Genomic DNA, 10,069 nt, shown 5'->3' with positions numbered 1-10,069 from the left:
TTGCATTGGTGACTCCTGTGGAGAGTGCTGTGACCATATCTGCCCACTCCACATTCACCGTGGAAGCTGTGGGAGGAATGCCTTTAGTGACCATCTGTCTGCACAACTGATGAAACTTTAGCGTGCAAAGCTACTTCAATGGGAGTCCTAGTCAGCTTGGGTGGGTTACAGTACATTCAGGATAGCAACACATAAAAGGAAGTGATCTCTCCTCACTGGTGACTTGTGCCTATTTTGTAACCTTTAGAGACCTTTTGAGAAACTGATGTGCAAGAACTCCAGAATGATCTCCAGAATGTTCCAGGCTATGCTATTGAAGGGTGTGCCTTGTGTGCTCACACTGAGGACTGGAATACTCTGGCATGGGTGGCTTTCTACTTAAAAAATTACTCTGTCCTTTCTAGAACCTGTGTTCTGGTCAGTGGAGGGATGTACCTGCCGCAAGATGTTGGCAATGAAATGGGGAGAGATCAGCACTGAAAACTGGCCTGGTGGTTTTGTAGAGAGTGGAGGTGTCTCACAGTTGCAGAACTGCAATTTTCCAAGGCTGAGGAGTGACTGAATAGCTCCTTGAGTGAGCCCAAATTCTGCTAAAGTTTAATGTGGGAGAGAAAAGATACTGCAGGCCCAAAATCTTTGGATGAAAGACCAAATATTTCTCTAATGAGAAAGTGGACAGGATGTAAGACTGGGTGTACAAGTCCTATAAATCAAAACAGAGTTTCTAACTGGGAGAAATGTCATGATCAGACATTCATCCAGAGCAGAGATTCTCAGACATTTTGTTTTCGGGACTCCTTGGAATTCTGAATTTTTTTGTTTGTTTGTTTTTTATCATTTTTGAGACAGGGTCTCACTGTATAATTCAGGCTGGTCTTGAACTCATTTTGTAGTCCAGGCTGGCCTCAAACTCGCAGTGATTCTCCTGCCTCAGCCTCCTGAGTGCTAAGATTACAGGCATGCTCTGCCATGCATGGCTCTCATCCTGAAAAATTATTGAGAACTCAAAATAACTTCGTCTGTATGAATTACATCAGTCAGGATTTACACATGCTATCATGTGGGTGTAGTTTGTCTCTTAAAGTTTCATATATTGGAGGCTTGATCCCCAGTGTGGTGATGTGAGAGGTGATAGAGCTTTTAAGTGGTGGGGCCTGGTGGGAAATCCTTAGGTCTTTGGGGGTGGTACCCTCCGAAGAGATTCTTGGACCCATTTCATCTTCTCTCTGATTTCCTGGTTTGGGAGGTGACCCTCTCTCACATGAGCTCTCAGTGTTGGGATTCACCATGAGGTAATGTGGGCAAGAGTGGTCCTCAACAGAACCTGAACCACGTGCTTGGACTTCCAGAATTGTGAGCTAAAGAAACCTTATTTTCTGTACAAAATTAGCTGCCTCAGGTGTTTTGTTATAGTAAAGGAAAACTAATATACTGTACTTGAAATAAAAACTGAGGATGTTAAAATTTTTACTAATTTATTTAAAATTATACTGACAAATCCATTATTAGTTAACATTCATATGAAAACTAGCTTGTTTTCCAAAACAATTGAGCAAATTATTAAACTTTCCTGTACAGATTTTAGTAAATCTTTGTAACACGTGGGAAATCTGTCAGTTAGAGAAATGGCTTCTATTAGAAGACTACTCCCATGTCTATTTCTGCATTCAGCCTATTATCATCTAACCTCTGAATGTACCAATGCACACCTGAGAAAATGAGAATGAGTGCTATGGTGTGGATGACTTGAGTGTGTCTCTAAAAGCTCTGTCTGTTGGAAGCTTGGTCCCCAGTCTGGCAGTGCTGAAGTGGTTAGATCATATAGTCTCTGTCCTTGGAAGGAATTAATGCTGGTTTCAAAGTACAAGTTAGTTCTTGCAAGAGCAGGTATTTATAAAGTGAGCCCACCTTACATCTATGTATTGGGCTTCTTCGAGACACAATCTATATCTTTTGTGCTTTTCCATGAGAGAGAGAGAGAGTAGTGAGAGAGAGAGAGAGAGAGAGAGAGAGAGAGAGAGAGAGAGAGAGAGAAAGAGAAATTTAGATTCCTTCTTTGTCTTTTAGAAATCTCAAGTGGAAGCTTTCAGTGACAGAAGTAATTATTGCTCTCTGTCTGCTTCTCATCTCCTTTATGGGCTCAGAGAGAGTAGAGAGAGAGAGAGAGAGAGAGAGAGAGAGAGAGAGAGAGAGAGAGAGAGAAAGAGAAATTTAGATTCCTTCTTTGTCTTTTAGAAATCTCAAGTGGAAGCTTTCAGTGACAGAAGTAATTATTGCTCTCTGTCTGCTTCTCATCTCCTTTATGGGCTCAGAGAACAACTCTTGCACCCCTTTTAGGGAGGTCCATGTAAGAAATTCTGGACAATACTTTTGAGCAGGTGGGATGTATGTTGTCATTTCCAGTATGAGGTAGTCTATAATTCTCTTTTCTTGACACAGCAGAAGACCCTGAAAACCATGTGAACAAAAGACAGTGACATAAGTTGTTGGAACCTCCATTAGACATGAGTAATGAGGGGCAGCAAGACCTTTTAAAAACTTGAATTGGACATAAAACATGATCTAGAAATGAACTTTTTGCTGTGTTGTGCTACTAGAATTTTGTGGTTAATTTGTTACTGCAGCATAACATGACCTATCCTGACCAATAAAAATATTATATCCCCAGTTTTGCTTTAGATTTTTTTTCTCTTTTCTATATATCTTAGAGTACCATGTCAAGCCACAAGAAACTTTCTACTTTTTGCCTCCATAGTATTCCACTTTATTGATACAAAACAATTTATTTAAGTAGCCTAGTCTTTTGCTGCACAGAGCACCCTGCAGTTTTCTCAGCTAATGTGTATGTAGTGGCAAACAATTTTTGCATGGAAAAATTCAAAATTTTCTCTGAATACCTTTCTTAGATGACACCAACTCAACCAACATATGAGGTTGGGGAAACTTCCAAAAAAAACAAGAATAGACCACTTATTATTCATTCAAGGAAAATGGTGCTAAAGCTTTTGACAATGCATAAATGGCTTTCTAACCTTTGAAAATATGATGAAAATTATTTTTAAAAACTTAACCTTGACAACTTCATGGATCAAACTCAAGTTCTCTCCATTTTTGACGTGCCACTTTCTTTTTTTTTTATTTTAAAGATAAAAGGAGGGAAACATTAACAGACATACAACATTTTACAACATATCACAAGCACAATACATACAATACAGAGTTAGAAACAAAGTGGTAGGGAATTAACAATGGTGGTTGTATTACATATTGATATCTTTCAACATATCAGTATCATCCGCAGTCCTCAGCTCCATTAGGCACTCCAGACACAGCATCTGATGGAAGTAAAGAAAACTTTCTTCCCTGTGTCTCTCTTTATTAACTAGCAATCCTTCCCTGAGAGGCTTCTAGCAGCCTTCTCTTATGAAAAATTGAGCATAACTGGGTCACTTGCTCCAGCTTAAGCCAATCTGCTGCAAGGAGGAGGGGTTTCTCTGATGGGCCCCCCTGGTCTGCACGCAAGCTGGAGCCACTTAGGGAGGAATGAGCATGTGGATAGGATTTGAGTTTGGCCAGTGAGAAAGGAGGGTATTGGGCACTGACAAACACTGGTGTCTGTTGCATCGAAGATTGTTAAGCCTAATTTTCTTTACCTGTAAAGTGGAGCAGTAATAATATTAAAAATAATAATAACATTTATCCTAATGGTTGCTATACAGAGTAAGCACAATGGTGCATGGAAGGTACCCAGTGCAGGTGACCTTGGCTATTGCCACTATTATCATTGTTATTAGGCTCCTGGAGAGTAATCAGATTACTCTTGGCAAGTAATCCTCCAAACCTTGTTTCTAAGATCTTTAAATACCTCATTCATACATACAAACGGCAGCAAACCCCACAGCACACCCAACAGGTAGAATAGCCTCTCTTTTCTATCGATAATATCCCCTAGGTAACGCTTACTTCTTTTTTTAACCCTAGGTCTTGAGTGAATGAGGAGACTGGTCCTGGCTTGTACAAATCTGAGAAAGGGATTTGGACAAGTTGCCTTTTGTCCCCCATTCCCAAATAGTTCTGCACTACATATATATTGGCTGGGAAGACTTCAGGATATTTGATACACAGAAAGATTAAATGATCTCAATGAACTTTTTCTGTTTCTGTGTACTTTGCAGTACTGTAAATGCTTTACATTTATTTTTTTCTGATCTTACCAACAAGGATGTGTCCATGTATTCTTTTCGTTTATGTATTCAACATATATTCTATTTCCTGTCATTTCCTTTCACAGACAATGAAACCAAGGTGCAGAGGAGCTGACATGTTCCTCTTTGATATGTTCAAAGAGACATCTCTGGTAGGTGGCCAGGTTGTGATTTATGCTCAGGTCTATTTGTCTCCATTGCATGCAAACCATTTGCAACTTCCTTTCTTGAAATCTTCCTCAGTGTTCAATTTCATGAGGCTTTGCCAATCAAACACGGGGAAGGCCGGGAGTAGTTGCTGCATGTCATCACGTACTCTAAGGGTTGAAAGACAATACAGTTTGTGTAGATGACCCACTCTGATTACCCACTTCCTTGAAATTCAGGGTTAGTCCTGCTGGGCTCCAGCAGGTGGCAGGCTTGTATCAGTCAGGGCTTGCAAAGAGACTAATGGTGCAGAACCGCTCTTGAGCGAACTGTAGAAATCATCACTCACCACTTTTTGCTCCTACTCTGCGGAAGCGGCAGCTGGCCTTTTTTTCAGCCACCCTCAAGTAAGAAGTGAGAGATGAAATATATTGCATGGGAACTGGCTTTTTACTTTTGAAAAGTGCTCCTGGCTATGTTCTACAGATTCATCCCACCTACAAATGTTGAAATATTTAGAAAAGGTATTATTGGCACATATAGTTATCATTTACATTACATTTATCTGTATAATCATCAGAAGTCCACAGAGTGGAGAGTAAAGGTTATTTATTTTTGTTCGGTCAGCATCTAGCATGGTGCTTGGTGAGTGTAACTGCTCAGTTGATGTTTGCAAAACGTTTTAGTAAATAATGTAGAGTAACGTGATCTGAATTTGAGCTTTGATGAGCTCATTGCACATTTAAAAAGCTTTTTAATAAGTCCTTTGTGGGGGTTGGGAATATCTCAGTCTTAAGAGATATTAAGAGAGCATGTGTTTAGCACATGTGAGGCCTTGAGTTCAATCCTCAACTTCCCCCGTCCCCAAGTGATTGATTTGTTCTCTGAGCCTCAGTCGCCTCATCTATAACACGATGATGAGGATGATCACTAAGCTCACTTGTGAAGGTAAAAGGGGTAGGAAAAGGACTTGATATAGTACGTTTTAGAGGTAGATGACTAGGTCCAAGTATAGTGAAGTCTAATATGTCCTCATAGGGAATATACTGTGAAATTCCAGGGTGTGGAATTTAGCCAGGCCCCATGGTAACACTTCATCTATGGTTGGTATACCCTGCTTACAGCTCAAATACATATGTAGTCACCTCACATGGAGAATTCTTGAAGTAATCTACTTACTGTCTGTCCTAGCTCAAAGTTGCGGTCACTTTCTTGGACACTAGTCTCTAAAGGTGTTTTTTGAGGAGGCCTTTCTATAACTTGACTTCAATCTGCTTTTCTCTCCTGACCTCTGTCATATCCAGACTCCTGTCCATTTGTACAGGGTCTGCAGCAGGCTGCAGGTTTAATCCTGGAACCTGGATGCCCTGTGCACGTTCACCCCCAGCTGTGTGTGCTTTCATTGTGTCCTTCCCTAAAAGGCTTTTTCTTTGTCTCTGCCTGAACCACATCCCAATCCAGGTCCCTCCTCATGAAGGCCACCCTCAGCCCATGCAGATGGCCCAACTGTGAACTCCCTGCGCTTTTAGGAAGCTGCATAGTTCACTAGGTACATAGGGGAGGTCTTGGTGTCAGACAGTCTGGAATCAACCCTAGCAATTAAATTAAATTTTGTGTGACTTTTCTTATCTTTAAGACAGCAGCAATAGTTTTAACTTCATGAAGTTTTTGTGGGGATTTAGTGAGATAAGAACTATAAAAAACTTAGCAGAGTAAGTAAGTAAGCATTCAATGCTCAGTAGCCATTCTCATTATTATCATTAAAGAGAGCACTTGATATTTTTTATAGCTTGTTTTGGATTCTGCCTCATCTTCCTAGGTAGACAATCAATTTCTTGTATTTAAGGGCTGTACTTTTAGTTCTTTATAGGCCTTGTGTTATGTGGTACGCAATTCCCTGAATATGACAGGTACCCCAACAGTTTTTACTGCTTGATCAGTCATACCTAATAGTAAAAAGTAAACCTGATCCTCAAGATGATTTTTAGCAAAGTCATATAGACATTGATGGAGGATGTCACTGTCACATGGTGAGAAACTGTAAAATCTTCTAATCATAGACAGCGAGCCATTCAAATTCACAGGATAGTTTGTGTAACTGTAATACACATTTTTCTTAAGACAAACAGTTTATTTTCTACAACTTGGGTATTATCTGTAGGATCAGGAAGAAAAAAAAAGAGAGAACACAACAAATGATAAAACAGTATTGATGCAGAATAAGGCATTTGTAAGGCTTATCACCCACGAGAATAGAAAGGGCTGGAATTTGTCCTGCTCGCGGGCTTTTTCCGTTCCTCTACACAGCTCTGGCGTTTTGTGGTGTCAGGATGAATAATGGCCCAGGGCCAGAATTTCTACTGCTTTTCTCCTTCAGGTTTCAGGATTCTGAAACAGAGCACTAAACGGCTTTCTCTCTCCCTACCAGGGGGAGATGTGGCCGCAAAGCTCTTCTCAGCCCCGAATAAAGAGGACGGTACCTGTGGCCTCAGGAGAGGGTGCTCAGTTTCCCCCATGCTTTGTGTGTGTGCTGGGAAACCCGAGGGTTAAATGTCACTTCTCTAGAGAGGGAGGGAGTCTTTCAGCACAGCAAAGTAGCCTGATCTCACACACACTGTGTGCTCAGTGCCCCGGGTCCCCCTGCTGGCCATGAGAAAGGAGAGCAGAAAACAGTTCTGAGAAGGAACCCTGAATTTTGTATCTGCAAGTGACGCCTATAGACAGGCAAGCAGATGCTCACTGAGGAAACGGGGGGGTCAGTTTCAGGTTATGACATAAAATAGCAAGAGATCATAAAGAAAGGTAGACTTGATCATTTGTCAAAAGATGGGCCCCCAATGGGCCCACTGTAAGTCCACAATATTAAGTGAAATAAATCTGACAAACAAGCTTAAATATAGCATGATTTCACTTACATGAGAAAGCCAAAATATAAATTAAAGAGCAAATAAAAGATAGATAATAAGAACAGGGAGACAGATATTTTACAAAAAGAAAAGGAACCAAAGACGGAGGAAATGGAGAGAACAGGATGGGAAAAGAATCCAGAGGCATCATGTACATGGCCCGAATCCTCACCATGCATGTAAGTGTTTGGTACTGCACACATGGACTAATAAAAATAAAAAGATAAAACAGAAAAGAGAAGACCAACAGCAATAGTAATACAGATCTCCTTTTAGAGAGAGGATTAGCAGCTGGATTCAGCTCTCAATCTAAAATTGAAATTAATTTAATATATGATTCTAAATACAGTGTATGTACACACATACACACACACACACACACACTCCATTGGGGAAATATCTGTAGCACAAAACTGTTGTTTTGGCTTTTAGAGCTGGGTGAAAAGTTGGTGGGGATTGCTAAATAGGCCAGAGCAAAGCCACCAGCAGGCCTGCTCCTCACCCCAACACTGCCTTCCCCCAGCTTGCTTTAGTCCTGTCTAATGCATGACTCAGCTTACCCAGGTGCGGTGGTGAGACAGGGCATAGAAATACCGGAACGAACGTAGAGAGTAAGAAATGTGAGGATGCCCAGTAGGTGAGTGTCCTGATCACTGGCCCAGGTTCCATCACCTGTGCGGCTTCCTATGGGGATTTAAGGCTCGGCCTGTGTCCGTTTTGGTGCTGTGACTGGTGCTTCTGCGGTACTGCAGGGACCACGAGAGAGTGTGCGCTACAAACGACAACACAGAATAGGCAGCGGAACGACTTCTTGCAAACACAGAAGCAGGGTGCTTATCACCAAGAAGTCCAGACAATGAGGAATGAAAACCAACAACGTATGTAACAACCCTAGACCTTATCTTGGCTCATTTTTTAATCACATGAAAACTAAAATGAACACCACATGCTATATAATGACAGCAAGATATCTACCACTCCGGAGAAGAAACAGTGCGGAAAAAGCAAAGATGGCAGCCAGTGGAACACTCTGACAACACAGCAAAAGAAACAGTCAGGGTAGCTGAGGAAAGACCGTGCTTACCGAGTCCTGGCCGTTCTAGAGATGTGATACCGCTAGCGGCCAGTAGGGGTCAGAGGTGCTCCGCGTCTCGAAGAGACTCCAGGCCAAACCTTGGCTTGGCACCTTCAACCCCGAAGTAGGAAACCAGCCAGAACTGCCCAGTTTTCTCCAAGTAGAGCAGAATCCTGGAAGCAGAGGAGTGGCCGATCACATGTACTTTCCCACAAAGGCCCATTTTGACTTCAAAACAGTGTGCTTATTTCATACTGCCCTTCACCTGTACACTTCTATTCCATTTGTTTCCAGATAGGAGTCCCTTTATCGATAAGGGGAACACATGCTTGCACTCCAGGCCAAATCTAAATTTTACCGTCTCCCAATAGTGCTAAGCTGAGGACCAAGCCTGTAATACCTGGGCCTTCGGGGACATTCCCTGCACGAGCCAGAGCTCTCCCGTGGACGGCTGGGAAACACCCATGAGCTCACCACTGTTCCACCCACTGCGCGGTCCATGCGCAGGCCAGCACGTACCTAGAGCGGAGAGAAGGGAGCGTATGGGATGGCCCGGAGGATCGTCCAGGGTGAGTCCTTCCAAAAACTACAGTTGGCAAGTCCATACAGATGCCTTTTCTATCAAGGGCAAGCAAAACATCAAATAAAAATTTCCTCAATACTTTTAAATTCTTGAGTTGTAAGGCTAAGTGGCCCGTGAAGCCATTCACCATCTTGCCCATTCTAATTCTGAGCCTTGAGAAAAACATGATTCTTAGACCAGTTTTTATTGTTTCTGTAAAGCAAAAATCCAGACGAAAGCACAAGCCACCTTTCTCTTTTGCGTCACACCAGGAACTACAGAACAATGTGTGCCTGCTGGTGTCACATAATGGTTGTGCAAGTCATGAATTTAAACCCATAAAGTTAGCTTTCCTCAGAGAAAACACTGTTTTGTAGACAGAGACTCTTACCATAGTTAATCCCTTAAAATTGCTGGAAAGCATGCATTCGGAGTCTGCTATATCATCATGTGTGTAGCATTTTCTGCAAAGGAAACATATGTCCAGGCTGTTACGGAGCAATCTAGGTTTTTATCTTTGTAATTATAGACTTTGAAATAAATTATTGGCTTGGTGGGATTCTGGCCACTTAAGGAAAGTGGTCAAATGAGGGTGCCAACTCGCTGGGCTTGGAAGACGGATGTGGACAGGAGCTTTGAGGACATAAATCGGTGTCATGAGGTAGTGTGAGCCAGGTTTCTCATTGTTAGGGAAGAGAATAAGGATATAGAAAAGCAAAAACCTAGAGTGAATCCTGTAGTGTAGGATTAAACTAGAAGTTTTGATGTAAATGTAGAGTTTTCAGTATATAGAGTTAGATATAGAAATAAAATATTATACTGTAGGCATACACATTGTACCTTCATATCCATTTATACCAACATGTATAACTCCATGTACTGAATTAAATAATGATAATGATTACTGTCTTAGCTCATTTTCTCTTGTGGCTGGGACAAAACACCCAGTGAAAGTGAAAGAAGTTAACTTATTTCGCTCACAGTTGGTAGAGGTTTCAGACCATAATCAGCTGGCACTAAGGCTGGTGGCACAAAGCAGAGGGGTAATCATTCATGGAGGTAAAGAGAGCAAAAGCAATGAGAGAGGGCAAGAGAACAGATAAACATTTCTCAGTCCTTTATATTGTATGCACGCTACCTGCCCTAGATCAGGTGTAGCCCTCACACCTCCAAT

General features: G+C 41.7%; 1 long non-coding RNA gene across 1 annotated transcript; it reads right to left on the bottom strand.

The window, feature by feature from the left end:
- Nucleotides 1-4,044: 4,044 nt before the first annotated feature.
- On the bottom strand, nucleotides 4,045-9,030 carry LOC106149455. The gene is made up of 3 exons (XR_001235651.1): nucleotides 8,853-9,030; nucleotides 8,343-8,506; nucleotides 4,045-4,522 (listed from the first exon to the last, which is right to left on the bottom strand). It is a non-coding gene; the product is annotated as an uncharacterized LOC106149455 (long non-coding RNA).
- Nucleotides 9,031-10,069: the final 1,039 nt, after the last annotated feature.

This window comes from Chinchilla lanigera, unplaced genomic scaffold (genome assembly GCF_000276665.1).
Source record: "Chinchilla lanigera isolate Chin_1 unplaced genomic scaffold, ChiLan1.0 scaffold00045, whole genome shotgun sequence".
NCBI classification, from domain to species: Eukaryota; Metazoa; Chordata; class Mammalia; order Rodentia; family Chinchillidae; genus Chinchilla; species Chinchilla lanigera.
This window is presented reverse-complemented; position numbering and strand designations above follow the sequence as displayed.